A 15465-nucleotide genomic window follows, 5' to 3' on the forward strand; every position below is an offset into this window, starting at 1 on the left:
TTCTGTCCAATTTTGGTATGTTACTTTCAATAAAAGTGTGATCATTTTATTGATTTGTAATTTTTCAATTCAGATTAATTAAATTCATGAAATTAATTAAAAAGTATAATATTAATACAATTATATATATATATTAAAAAAATATTTTAAAGTGGGTATTATAAACAAAGTCATTTTCGGTTTTCGGCCAAGTGCATCCTGAATTTTCGGTTTCGGCCCAGAATTTTCATTTCGGTGCATCACTAGTATATCTTTCTATAGTTTAGCTGATAGCCTTACTCATCCATCACTGACATGATTTAGATTCGACACGAGCTCAGTGACGCTCCGCACAATGTTCTGCACTCTCACGAATGCTCTCATTAAAAACAAAGCGGTTTAATCAGCATAATAAATCAATTATTTGCACTGATTTACAACGGGGGAAACACAGTTAATATAGAAGAGGCGGGAGATGTTTTAATTTCTTACTTTTTTTTTTTTTCTGTGTAGGAGCACATTGGTGGAACAAGCATTCAAGGAATTTCACTCCTTTCACAGATAAATTAAGTAGAATTGAACTGCATTGACATGGTATTCATGTAGGTTATGGTGTTATTCTAGTAATTTTATATGTAATATTGACTATATGAACTCTTATATTGGATCTAAATATGAACATCATACAAATTTATATGAATGAACCTGTATCATTATGGTTTACACATACATTTTCAATAAACATACCAAAGTACATTGATAAAATGTGTGTATATACAACGAGAACTTACATAAGAGTAACATAATAAGTAACATATCGTTAGTAAGGCCCACAGACAAATCTGACAATGGAAGTGAATATATGAGGGTAAGTTAAATAAGTGCTAGTAAGTTTGTGGATGGCATACTCACATTTTCACCAAAGGGGAAAGGTAGGTCTAAAAAAATTTAAAGATTATATTTTGTAATATAGCCTACTTAAGCATTTACTCCCACAGTGCAAGTATTATTTGCTCATATTCTTAGTGCAACAAGCACATTTCTGCTTATTTTGTATAAAGATTAATATAAATTGTAATAATAATTTCCTTTTGCTCTAGCATATCAATTGAAATATCTGTTATCCATAGCAACATGGGTTGTGGACAGAAAATATTGGCAATGTCATCTGAACACCTAAAATTATATTTCTCTCCCTCAAATCAGCATTATGAGGTCACATCACACGCTGGTTACAATGGGATTATAATTTTGGCAATGTTATCATTGTACCTGCCAAAATTGTAGTGCCCTCCCAATCTCAAAATTAAAAGATCACAGAGACATCACATTTATGCTGGGGACATATCTTCCTATGGAGGTTGTGTCCTCAATAACATTTGACTGTATTTTAAACAAAATGTGTTTACCAGGGGGGATTATAATTTTGACAATGTTATCATTAAACCTGCCAAAATCGCAGTGCCCTCCCAATCTCAGGATTAAAATATCAAAGAGGCATCACATTTATGCTGGAGACATATCTTCCTATAGAGGCTATCTCCTCAAAAGCATTTGACTGTAACTTTAATAAAATGGGTTTACAAGGGGGGATTATAATTTTGGCAATGTTATTATTACACCTGCTGAAATTGTAGTGCCCTCTCAATCTCAGGATTAAAAGATCACAGAGACATCACATTTTAACTGGTAACATATCTTCCTATGGAGGCTGTGTGCTCAACAGCATTTGACTGTAGTTTTAAAAAAAAATGGGTTTATCAAGGGGATTATAATTGTGTCAATGTTATCATTACAACTGCCAAAATTGTAGTGCCCTTCCAATCTCAGGATTAAAAGATCACGGAGACATCACATTTACGCAGGGGACATATCTTTCTATGGAGGTTGTGTCCTTGTAAAGGTTGACGATGATAAGGAGGACACTAAAGGTGAGTTGCTCCTCTCAGGTAAGGATTTTTAATGGACACACTGCAGTGCTCACAGCTTCAAAATAATAATTTTCCAGCTTCACAATACGAACTCTTCAGATTCACAATAATAATTTTCCAGCTTCACAATATGAACTCTACAGCTTCACATTAATAATTGATCAGGCCCCAGATTCTCTCTCGACTGATGGTGGCGTGGGTGGTTTTATCCGCTCTGCCCGTGCTCACTGGAATTTGAGACAGGTGTTAGACATAATTTAGCTCAGGTGTAAGTGCCCTTACCACTTTCTCTCTCTCCGGATGCACACTTGACCATGCACCCACTGCCATATACCCCCACCGCCCGACTCAGGCTGGGGAGCCATCCGGCCTGCCTTCCATTCCCCCCATTTCTGGAGAGGAAGTCGGCGGCAGCCATCTGCACCCACGGACTGTGGACCACCTTGAATTTAAAGCCAGATGCCAAAGGTTGTTCCGCGCATTGGTATCCTTCAAGCCATTGCAGTGGGGCGTGATCTCAGTAGAGGGTGAAGACCCACTCCAGCAGGTAGTACCGGAGGGTGAGGACCACCCACTTGATGGCCTATTTGTCATCTAAATAGGCAGTGGTGTAAACTGTATGCAGACTGAGGATTCGGTCCATGAGATGCTGAAATGTAGCCAAACAAACCGAACGGAAAATGTCACAAATTGGTGCAATCCAAACGGCGTGGAGAAATTGAGCAGAACCTAACCAATTGAGCAACTCATCAACACGGGGCATCGGGTATGCATCATATTTTGACACCACGTTAACTTTTCTATAATATTTTTCTATAAAGAACCATACAGACTGTCGCTCTTAGGAACTAGAACAACAGGACTGGACCAATCACTGTGGGATTCCTCTATTACCCCCAAATCAAGCATCGCATCCAATTCTTCCCGAACCATTTTCTTTTTGTGTTCGGGCAAGCGATAGGGATGGCTACGTACCACCACTCCTGGCTCGGTCTCGATGTTGTGCTGGATGAGGTTCGTACGACCCAGTAGAGGGGAGAACACTTCTGCAAACTCTTGTTGCAACTTGGTCACTCCTGTGAGCTGATATGGTGAAAGGTGGTCTCCACAAGTGAGCAGGGTGATATGAGTAGGCTTTGTGTTTACCTCCAGGCCGAGCTCCGCCCTCTCCGGAACTACTGTAGCCAACGTCACAGGACTGCCTCCCTCCATAATTTCAGGAGGTTGAGGTGATATATTTGACGTGAACCCCCTCTATTGGTTTGCTTTACCTCATAATTGAGTTCCCCCACTCGTTGTGTGACCTTAAAGGGTCCTTGCCACTTGGCGAGTAATTTAGAACTCGATGTGGGGAATAATACGAGTACCTTATCTCCTGGTGCAAATTCCCGTAGTCGAGTTCCCCTGTTATACAGTCGGCTCTGCTGTTCTTGAGCTTGGAGCAAATTCTCCTGTGTTAGTTGCCCCAAGGTGTGGAGTTTTTCTCTAAGATCAAGAACGTACTGAATTTCATTCTTGCTATGTGAAGGTCCCTCATTCCAAGCTTCGACGAACTTACAAATCATATTTTTTAGGGTTTTATTAAATCATACCACCAGGTTATCTGTCTGCGGATGGTAAACGCTGGTGTGAATCGTTTTAATACCCAATAGTTCATAGAGCTTGTGTAGTGTCCGTGACATAAAAGTTGTGCCCTGATCATGAGAATGTCTTTCGGAATCCCCACCCGGGTGATTATTTTGAAGAGTGCCTCCGCAAGACTACGTGCTGATATGTTGCTCAGAGGCACTGCTTCGGGATATCGCGTTACATAGTCCACTAGGACTAATACAAAGCGATGTCCGCATGCTGCCCGCTCTATGGCCTGACAAGGTTCATGCCAATTCTCTCGAAGGGGACCCTGATCAGTGGGAGGGGGTGCAATGGCACTTTTGGGGTGGCTGGTGGATTTACCAGCTGACATTCACGGCAAGCCGCACACCACCTGCGGACATCGCCGCCAATGCCAGGCCAATAAATACGGGCTAAAAATGGATGATAAATTACTTTAATTTATTAATTGTAGCCTACGTTTCATAGAAATATCATGCAGTATACATGCGCTGATCATGCAGAGATAACAAGATTGCAAACTCTGCGAAGACCCATGCAGGTGATCCAACCAATGAGAACACAGCTTGACAAGCATGTTTAAACCAAATATACTGGATATCTTTTGTAGAAGTTGCAAAGTGTATTTTTGCAGAAGAGCGAGTGTTGAAATTCTACTAATTTACGGTTACTGCATTTAATATTTCAAACTATTGTTATCTTGCATACTTTATTTGTATCATCACCTCCCATATACAAAATGAAATACATATAAGTACATGTGTAAAATTTGGACCCACCTCTAGTGTGTTCATGTCTTCCTAGAATCCTAGTTTCATGAGTTATTTACTAGTTGATCATCAGTTATTTGTGTTACCTTGTACCCTGATTTATTCGGTGGTTTTTCCTTGTTTTTCTCTTCGGAGTTGTGCAATAAACTGCATCTGGCATCAACTCCTTGTTTCTGCTTTGTAAAACCCTCTGACCCAAATGTAATTTAGAAATTTAACCATGTTTTTCGCAGTACAAATCAGTACATAAATCCTGCATTTACAAATTGCAACATTTTAATATCTAAAATAATATCAGAGATCGCTGTCTTCCAGTGACACAATATCTAAAAAAAAAAATATCTCAAAACTGTTCAGATTAAATAAATCAAACAAATAATTATATTAAATTAATGTAAAGATTATGACAAGCGCACACACACATGCCTTTTATTAAATGTGTTAAGAACATATTTAGTGAAATCTATGATTAAGAGAAAAATATGCCATTATTTGACAAATCAAAATAATAAATATTAAAAAACAATGGTCCCTTAATACATGTTTCTGATGACTAAGAATTCATCAACAGCCCTTCTTAACCCATACTATTCAAAAGAGTCAAATGCTTTTAAGGACACAGCCTGCATAGGCTGATATGTCCCTATCATAAATGTGATGTCTCTGTGATCTTTTAATCCTGAGATTGGGAGGGCACTGCGATTTTGGTAGGTGTAATAATAACATTGGCAAAATTATAATCCCCTTGATAAACCCATTTTATTAAAGCTACAGTAAAATTGTTTTGAGGACACAACCTCCATAGGAAGATATGCCACCAGCATAAATGTGATGTGACCTCAAAATGCTGAGTTGAGGGAGAGCAATATAATTTTAGCAGGTGCTCAGATGACATTGCCGAAATTATTCTGCCCACAGGTTGTTCTGTATCACATGTTGTTATGGATAACGGATATTACAATTGATAAGTAACCCAAATTGCTTAAATTGTTTAAAAACAGCTGATGGAAAATGTTGTGAAGTTGTAGTCAAACTGGAATGATTGCATATATCTATTAATCATTGTATGATTACGGTCCAAGTTTACATTAATGTTGATGTTTTGTGTCCATCATGCTTTGCTTCCGAAAGCCACCGAGCGGAAATGGACCCATGGTGCTTGGGCCCATCATCGCTGCATGCAGCTATATTTATAGATTATTCTTTAATTACTGGATAGATATTCATGGCTTTAAATATCTGATCCAGGGGTGAAACAAATGTGGAAAGAAAAGCTATGGGGTAATAACACTTTGCAAAAAGACACCACTAATTTTACACATTTCAAATCATTATCTTCGACATGATTGTATTAATTTTAAAGGTTAGCTTTATATTAATTATATTTATCTTCTTAACCATTTTATGGTCTGTGGGACCCGTTTACATTTTTTTATAAAAGAAAAATTATATGATTAATTACTCAGCAGGCCTTGCAATTGATTTTGGAAGAGAGAAAATCTTTTGATGATGTAGAGGAAGAGGTTTCAGAATGTGAGGATCACATTTCTGAACATTCAGAATCTGACAGTGACTTTGAAGAATAGGATGAGATTGACCATCACCTAGTTCCAAAACAAAGACGAGCCACAGGACCAGCCTTTCAGCAGCCAGCTCCAGGACCAGCCTTTGTCATCTGGATGGTACTGAACCCAGAGTGGAAGAGAGGGAAGCTCCAGAGGAGCTAACTCTTTATCGAGGAACTGGGAAAGTCACTGGTGAGACCTCAAATCCAGAGAAGTTAACATGTTCCAAGAACCCCAGCCTCTGCAGCCATAATGAGGAGGATTCAGGAGGAGAATGCTGGTGCCCCATCCACCCAACCTACAGAACCACCATCTGCAGAGCCTGAAGTAAATGTGTGATGCTGTTGCAGTATACAGTGCATCCAGAAATATTCACAACGCTTCACTTTTTCCATATTTTTTTATGTTCCAGCCTTATTCCAAAATTATTAAATTCATTATTTTCCTCAAAAATTCTACAAACAATACCCCATAATGAAAAGAAGCAAAAATAAATTCTAAACAGTCAAAATAGTCTCTACAAAACTGCACAGGGGGTCCAGAGACGGCCGAAAGCAGTGGGGTCTGCAGGATCTTTTACCGTTTATCAATTGAAAATGAATGTTAAAAGATCATCTGTTTGTTCTGAAGCATAGTGACAGCAGTCCAGTATTTGTTGGAGTATTTTTACATTAAAATGAAATATTTTTGTTATAATTCTTTAGATTCAGATACCCAAGTATGGGGCATAGAAATCCTTGTGACTGTGGAGTGATGCTGAATGTGGGTTCAGGGATGTCCCGAGAGAAAATTTTGAAAACGTTTAAAAAAAAAATAAAAAAACATTTGTATATTTTCATTAAAGTGAGAGACTAGTCTACCAACTAGTCATTTTAATTTTTCCTTATCCATTCCAGACACCTATTTAATTTTCACAAAATTACAACAGAAATCGATTTGTTTATTATTAAAGGCTCGTAACATTCTGATTAATAAATATATATTAAAAGGGAAAAACATTTTGGTCTAATAGGTGCTTTGAAACCACGTTAACTCATGCGGTGCTTCATGTCTACACACATGCAGGGAAAAGAGGCAACACGTGTGGAGCGGGACAGGGCAGAAATGATGCATGTTTGTTACTAGAGAACAATATTCAAGATTACAGCGCAGAAAGATCAGAACTGTTGTCCACATCACTGTTGTTCTGTTGCACTCTTTACTAGAGATGATGAGAGGGCGCAACCGTTGTCATGAAGTCTTGCGGTGGGGATGGAATCAATCTGGTGTCCGACATAACCTAATTATTAGCAAGGCAGCTAGCATTAGCAAGTTCATCCAGTCTGACCCTACGTTACCACCGGCGCGTTGTGAGCGAAGCGGAGAGCGTTTTCAATTTATTCCTATGAAAGCCAAGTGTCATGCTCGCAAGGTGGCTCATAGGATTGGCAGCGGTGCGGAGGAAGCTCTCTCCGAGAGCCTTTGAGTGGATTTTGTCCGCCCCGGTGAAAACGCAGCCTGAGAAAGCCGAACTGCTTGTGTTTTAGCGACACGCAGAAAATATCGAAACTCCTCAAAAGCTTATCATGGATTTTCTTTATCGTGAAATATCGATATTGTTTTATCGCCCAGCCCTAGGATGTCTCTGTACATTGCTGCATTCATCTTTCCCTCGATCCTGACTAGTCTCCCAGTTCCTGTCGCTGAAAAACATCCCCACAGCATGATGCTGCCACCACCATGCTTCAATGTAGGGATGGTATTGGACAGGTGATGAGCAGTGCCTGGTTTCCTCCAGACAATATGCTTGTCATTCAGGCAAAGAGTTCAATATCTGTTTCATCAGACCAGAGTATTTTGTTTCTCAAGGTCTGAGAGTCCTTTAGGTGCCTTTTGGCAAACTCCAGGCAGGCTGTCATGTGCCTTTTACTGAGGAGTGGCTTCCGTCTGGCCACTCTACCATACAGGCCTGTTTGGTGGAGTGCTGCATAGATGGTTGTTCTTCTGGAAGGTTCTCCTCTCTCCGCAGAGAAATGCTGGAGCTCAGTCAGAGTGACCATCGGGTTCTTGGTCACCTCCCTGACTAAGGCCCTTCTCCCCTGATCCCTCAGTTTGGCCGGGCAGCCAGCTCTAGGAAGAGTCCTGATGGTTCCAAACTTCTTCCATTTACGGATGACGGAGGGCACTATGCTCATTGGGATCTTCAATGCTGCAGGAATCTTTCTGTACCCTTCCCCAGATCTGTGCCTCGATACAATCCTGTCTCAGAGGTCTACAGACAATTCCTTGGACTTTATTGCTTGGTTTGTGCTCTGACATGGACTGTTAACTGTGGGACCTTATATAGACAGGTGTGTGCCTTTCCAAATCATGTCCAATCAACTGAATTTACAATCAAGTTGTAGAAACATCTCAAGGATGATCAGTGGAAACAGGATGCACCGGAGCTCAATTTTGTGTGGCATGGCAAAGGCTGTGAATACTTATGGATCGTTTTTTATTTTTAATACATTTGCAAAGATTTCAAACAAACTTCTTTCACGTTGTCATTATGGGGTATTGTTTGTAGAATTTTGAGGAAAATAATACATTTTAATCCATTTTGGAATAAAGCTGTAACATAACAAAATGTGGAAAAAATGAAGCGCTGTGAATACTTTCTGGATGCACTGTATATACTTGTATGTCTGACACTCATGCCTTGCGAGAGAGAGAGAGAGGTGTTAGTAAAATTCCTGATCTTTTCATTATTCTAGGTTGCAGCCAGCAGCAACAAAAAGAAGCGCTGCGAAGTGTGTGGACCCAAGATGGACAGAAAAACACAATATACATTCATCAATTGCAAGAAGTACATATGCAACACACACACAGTAAAACTCTGCCCCTCATGTGTTGTATAGGCTGGTATGAAAAGGCAATGTGTTCAATTGGGCTGATGTGTCCTCTAGACTGACATGGTTATTGTATGTGTTCAGTTTGTGTTGTGTAAACTGACCTGAATGAGTTACATTTCTAATGAAGTTCAAATAAATAAAAATCAATAGTTATGAAAAACCTTGCTTCATTTGTAAATTTGTTGATTTTTTTCCACTCATATCTTGATTCTAATTGATTTTCCTTTATTACATTTTATTAAAAAACAAACAAAAAACATGTAGGTTACGGATGTAACCTCCGTTCTCTGATGGAGAGAATGAGATGTTGTGTCGAAGAAGCGACACTAAGGGTCTCTCTTGAGCGCCGAATATACCTCTGATCTATGAAAAAAGGCCAATGAGAAGTTGGCAGACAGAATTTGCATGTTCTGCCCCCGGACATATAGGTATAAAGGCAGGGAAATGCGTCTGTTTCATTCAGGATTTTTCTGAGGAGCCGGAAATGGTCCGGCCACAACAGTGGCTTGGCTCCGCGACGTGGCCGGGAGAACAGAACGTCTTGTTCCCTCCATCAGGGAATGGAGGTTACATCCGTAACCTAGACGTTCCCTGTCTGTCACTCACTTTGACATTGTGTCGAAGAAGCGACACTAGGGGTCCAATTTAAATCACGCCATGTGCTGAGCCATGTACGTTTACTGCTGACACAGGAGCGGGCAGGTACTTGACGTGCCAAAATGACCAGCTGTATCAGACTGCACATACTCCTCCCCAATGCCCCACCAAAGTCGTCGGAATCCTTACAGTTACCCTAGACAGGGGAACAAGGCGACGCTTGCCAACCTGGGAACAAGCCGAGCCTAGCCTGGCCTCTTTTCTCTCTATGTTTCTCACATAGAGTCAACGGCTGGGGCCCTCACACGCACCGGGGAAGGGGGTCTTACCCAGTTTCCTATTCTTTCAGGGGGAAAAGACCCTGCGGACACCACCTCTGCCCAGAGAGGGGGAGGTAAGAGCGGTGAATACACCACATGGGCTTTTAGGTCACATGTGGGAAGTGGCGAGAGGAGTTGCTACAGACACGGCGACCGGGGGACAGTGGGAACTTGTGGGTCCGCTTGTAAGGGGACCATACCACGGAAAATACACACGGGGGGAAGTCCATGTAGGAGCCCTGACCTGTGGAGCACCTATTCCAGTACAGGGTATATTTGAGTACCCGCAGTGGATTGGGTCGGCGAATTCCTCCACCGAATTGTGGACCCAGAGGGCTAGGGAGGAGTCATCCAGGGAGCCAAGTGAGTGGGATCTCCTGGGAGAAAAAGTGCACGGTATTACCTTAACCGAGGGAAAAGGCACTAGGTTGCAAGCGATCCACCCGGCCAGTCTGTCAGTGTGTTACAGAGTTCTGCTGGCTCGGACCTGAGAAAACACGGGACAAAACTGACTCTACCCTGAGATTGTAGAATCTCACAAAGGCATTAGGTGTTGCCCAACCCGCTGCTCTGCATATGTCTGCCAGGGAGGTGCCTCTGGCCAGTGCATATGAGGACGCAAAACACCTTGTTGAGTGTGCTCGGACCTGCAAAGGGGGGCATGGCCTGGGTGCGATAGGCCAATGAAATGGCATCCACCATCCAGTGGGATAGCCTCTGTTTGGAGACAGATATTCCCTTTCCGCTGTCCACCAAAGCAGACAAAGAGCTGCTCAGAATGTCTAAAGTTCTGCGTGTGGTTCAAGTATGTACGCAAAGCATGAATGAAGAATGGTATAAAAACGTCCTGGAAGAGCAACTTCTCCCAACGATCCAGGAGTAATTTGGTCTACATTTCAAAACTTGATCCGACACTGAATGCTCAAGCAGCATAATTTACACTTAGAAAACTCCTGATGTTGCTATAACAATGCAACAAGCACTTACCAATTTACTTGAAGTGAAAATCAGCCCTCCTTTCCTGTTTAATTTATCAATCACACAATCAAGCAGAAAATAGCAGGTGTTTAAATACATAAGGATCTCTTTCTCAACGACAATTCCAGCAATGATTACATACGACTCGTCAGCAAGATCTCGCACTCTTTGCTTTCAAATTACGTACATCAATTAAAGCATGATTGTGTCACTCAAGGCCAGCTAGAAGGCCTAGACTGGGACATATTCTAAAGACCACACCCACCAAGAACAAATAAATCAATCTGATTGTCTGTTGAATCTGTCAATCTGACTTTAGTTGCTGATTCATTTGCACTGTTGAGGGATTCAGAAAAAATTCTGAAGGCCTGACGGGGTGGAGATCAGACTCGCACACAGCTTCGGCTAACGAGCTCGGCTTCGGGTATGCAATTTGTGAAACAACTGTCACACTTTGCTTGTAAGCATCAAGGAATACATTTTGATTGGGTAAACTTTTAGTTTTTTGCTATTTGTTTGTAAATGAATTAGGAGGGGAAAGATTTGAAAATACTAACATTCACTTCAGGGCATAAAGTTGCCTGGTGGAGGGAGCTCTGGCTTGGCTGATTGTGTCTATGACTGCAGGAGGTAGGTCACTCAGATGTTCCGCGTCCCGTCCATTGGCCAGACGTGGAGGTTCCAGAGGTCTGTGTGTGGATGCCAGAGGGTACCCCGTCCCTGAGAAAGAAGGTCCTTCCTCAGGGGAATTTGCCAGGGAATTGCTGTCGCAAGGAGCATGAGATCAGAGTACCAAGACTGGGTGGGCCAATAAGGAGTCCTCCCTGATCTTGCACAGCACCAGTGCAAGAAGGCTCACTGGGGGAAATGTACTTGCTCAGCTCCCGGGGCCAGCTGTGTGCCTACGCATCTGTCCCGAGAGGGGCTTCTGTCAGGGAGTACCAGAGCAGGCAGTGAGTGTTGTCCTGGGAGGCCAAGAGATCTACCTGTGCCATGCCGAATCTGCCCCAAATCAGCTGGACCACCTGGGGGTGGAGCTTCGACTCTCCACTGAGCGAAACCTGTCGCAAAAGCACGTCCGCCATCGTGTTGCAGTTGCCAGGGATATGAGAGGCATGCAGCAACCTGAGTCGCTGCTGACTCCAAAGGAGGAGATGGCAGATGAGTTGTGACATATGACAAGAGCGCATGCCGTTTTATGTACGCTACCGTTGCGGTCCTGTCTTAATGGATCAAGACGTGCTTGCCCCAAATCAGCGGGAGAATAGCCAGCAACTCTAGGCTGTTGATGTGCCAATGCAACTGGGGCCATGTCCAGGAGCCAGCGGTAGCGTGCCCATTGCACACGGCGCTCCAACCCTGTTGAGAGGTGTCTGTGGTGACCACAACGCGTCTGGACACCTGCTGTAGGGGGACTCTGGTCTGCAGAAAACAGAGGTCTGTCCAAAGGTTGAAAGTCTGACGGCAAGTGGGGGTGATTACCACATGGTATGTGCCACGGCGCATGCCCATCTCGGGACTCGAGTCTAAAGCCAGTGCTGAAGCAGTCTCAAATGCATCAACCCGAGCGGCATGACCACGGCTGAGGATGTCATATGCCCCAGGAGCCTCTGGAATTGTTTTAGAGGAACCGCTGTGCCGGGCTCGTAGAGAGTGAGGCACCTGAGCACTGACTGCGCGCGATCGTTTGTGAGCCGAGTTGTCATTGAGACTGAGTCTAACTCCATGCCGAGAAAAAAATTCTCCGGACCGGGGTGAGCTTGCTCTTTTCCCAGTTGACCTGAAACCCTAGACAGTTGAGGTGCCTGAGCACCTTGTCTCTGTGCATGCATAGTAACTATCGAGAGTGAGCTAGATTGAGCCAGTCGTCGAGGTAATTGAGTATGCGAATGCCCACTTCCCATAGCGAGGCAAGGGCTGCCTCTGCAACCTTGGTGAAGATGCAAGGGGACAGGTACCTGCCGAAGGGGAGGATCTTGTACTGGTACGCCTGGGCACCGGACACTAACCGTAGTAAGGGTCGGTGTTGAGGCAAAATGGAGACGTGGAAGTATGCGTTCTTCAGGTCTACCGCCGTGAACCAATCTAGCTATCGAATGCAGGTTAGAATCTGTCTCTGCGTGAGCATTTTGAATGGGAGCAAATACCGCTGAAAGTAGGTGGGAGCTGGGCATATTGAATCGTGTAGCCGAGTCAGATGGTCCTGGTCAACAAATACGAGGGGTTGGACAGCGAAAGCCATGCGTCCAGACTCCGCACAAGGGGCACTAGAGGGACGATCACTTTTGACATAATGGGTGGGGCTTTGCGGCGGGGGGAGCAGGTAAAAGTGTGTCAGGAGGCAAACATGCGTCCCAAGGTTTGGGTGCTGAAAAAGGACTCAAAGCAATTACCTTTCTCCGCTCCCAGCAGGGGGTGGGTTAGAGACTAAGGAAGAGGTCCTGGAAAGGCTGCCTGTTGCTTGGACACAGGGGTATGCCCTCAGTGGGCAGACGGCTTGAACCGTGCTGGGGTGGCGCCATGGCATGATGTGCGAGATCACTTCCGTGAACTCCTTACTGCTGAAGACTGCTGGGCGGAGTTGTCGGCAGTGTCGCCGAAGAGGCCAAGCTGGGAGACGGGGGGAGTTGAGAAAGTGAGCCTTGTCAACGTTGCACATCTCGACCACGTTCAGCCATAGGTGACATTCCTGGACCACGAGGGAGGCCATCGTCTGCCCGAGAGCCTGCGTTGTGACCTTCGTGGCCCTGAGAGCGAAGTCAGTGGCAGAGCGCAGTTCCTGTGGCATGTCGGGATCAGGACTACGTTCTAGGGGCGCAGGTAGAATGCAACTGCCTATCCACCTGTGAGACCTTCGTGTACCCGTGGGCCGCCCCAGACTGTAAATGAAATAGATTCTGACAGCAATGAATACATTTGCTAAATAAGCTTGTAAAAATATTTCATGCAAATACCTTACCATGCCTCACATGGCCTTTATTATTAAATGTAGCCTAGCTCAAAAATGTGCCCTCCACAACCTCATCAGCTCGTAATGCACTTCCAGGAAGAAAGGACTGGGGGGGGTCCCTCACTAGCCGTGAGAGGGGGATGGAAATTTCCAGTCCAGCCTCGCACTCACGGTGGCCCGGGAAAGCATAGCGGACATCCGCGCGTCAGCCTCACACTGGGCGAGCAGACCCGAAGGTGGCAGCCCAGATGAGTCATCAGCATCAGACGCCGCTGTGACCCTCTCCGATGCAGCGGCGATGTCGTCATCAAATTCTGAGGGCTCAAGGGAGAATGCCGGCTGGCCGCAAGGCGAGCCGCACTAATCCCAAGCTCGGACGGAAGCAAAAGAGCGTGCCAGGGGGCGGGTGGTTCGTGGGGATTTACCCGGCGAAACCAAGCCCTCACCGCCAGCCAGGTCATCCTCAATCCCGTGGGAAGAAGGAGCGACGCGGGGGGTGGCTGAAGTGGCTTTCACTCGTGAGGAAAGCAAGTCAGGACCGCAGCGTTGCCATGGCTATGTTCTCACAGTGTGAACATGAACCATTCATAAAAGGCTGCCTGCGTGTGATCGCAGCCCAGGCACGCGAGGCAGCTCTTATGACCACATCCAGGAGACGGAAAGACATCTTTAAAAAGAGGCGTCCTAAAAAGGACGTTCAACGCCTGCTGTGTATTGCTCTTTTGTGAGAGAAAATAAATACAACGTCGAGTGAGTGACAAAAGGGGAACTTTAATCTGCTGCTATTGTGTAGACTGAAGTGAAACAGTGGTCTCATTTAACATGTTATACTCCTCATCAGAATTGTGTTTATATGAACTGCAGCTGGAGTAGGTTTTGTTTGCGTTTACAGTCTTGTGAGATATTTGAGCATAACTAGAAAAAATTAAATTCACTATAAAATATTTTTTTAAATTTAATCAAAAGAAAAGTTAATCAAAGAACCTTGCAGATTATTTTTCCATTTCAATTATTTCTGTTAGATAGTTTACCAATTTATTTACAGGTCACTACAAGACATTTTTCTTTTAAACTACTTAAAGGTGGGGTATGTGATTTGCAAAACGGCCGGCAGATTTTGAAAATACACAACTCTAAGGTCCTACCTTCTCTCCTCCAACGCTGGCCCTGACTCCACCCATTCGAAAAACATGGACGCGCAATCATGCACGAGCGAAAACTCAGATGCGCAGTGTTCTAGCAGTGTTCTAGACTCACTAGTCAAACAGTGCATTCACCTGTCAGACAATTTTTCAGAGCAAATTGTTGACACAGCAGGAGGAGGGGGTCGCATACCACTCTTGAAAGGTGTAGAGCTGATTTTCTCATAACTGTAAAAAAAAAAAGAACATCGCCAGCCCTGGCGTCTGTACAGCGGTCTTCTATTCAAAACAGGATTCATAGAAATGTGGAACAACCCCACTAGCACTATAAAAGCTCTATTCTCCATACATAAATACAATCGCTTCCTGTTACTGGGTCACGAGCTTTGAGTATGCGCACGAACGGGAAACGCGCCAGGGTGGTGGGGGAGGGGGCATGGTACGACCGTTTGATTGACACATTTTCTGTCCAGTGATTCTAGATGGTCTTGAAAATGATTGGCTGGAGTTTTTCGAGTCCTGCCCGTTCCACAGATGATTAAATTGCTTAATTTTCATTTCAGTGCTTCTAATTTACAGCCAGTAAGTGGGTTAGGAATAGGATTTCAAGTTATTTTGAAAAAAATGGTCAAAAAAGAAAATCACATACCCCACCTTTAAAATACAACTTTGTCAAAATCAAAATAATTTGTTTTTCCTGTACCTATTTTACCTTTGATATATTTGAAAATGTGTGCTCAATTCAGTGA

This window comes from Xyrauchen texanus, chromosome 12 (genome assembly GCF_025860055.1).
Source record: "Xyrauchen texanus isolate HMW12.3.18 chromosome 12, RBS_HiC_50CHRs, whole genome shotgun sequence".
Classification (NCBI taxonomy): domain Eukaryota; kingdom Metazoa; phylum Chordata; class Actinopteri; order Cypriniformes; family Catostomidae; genus Xyrauchen; species Xyrauchen texanus.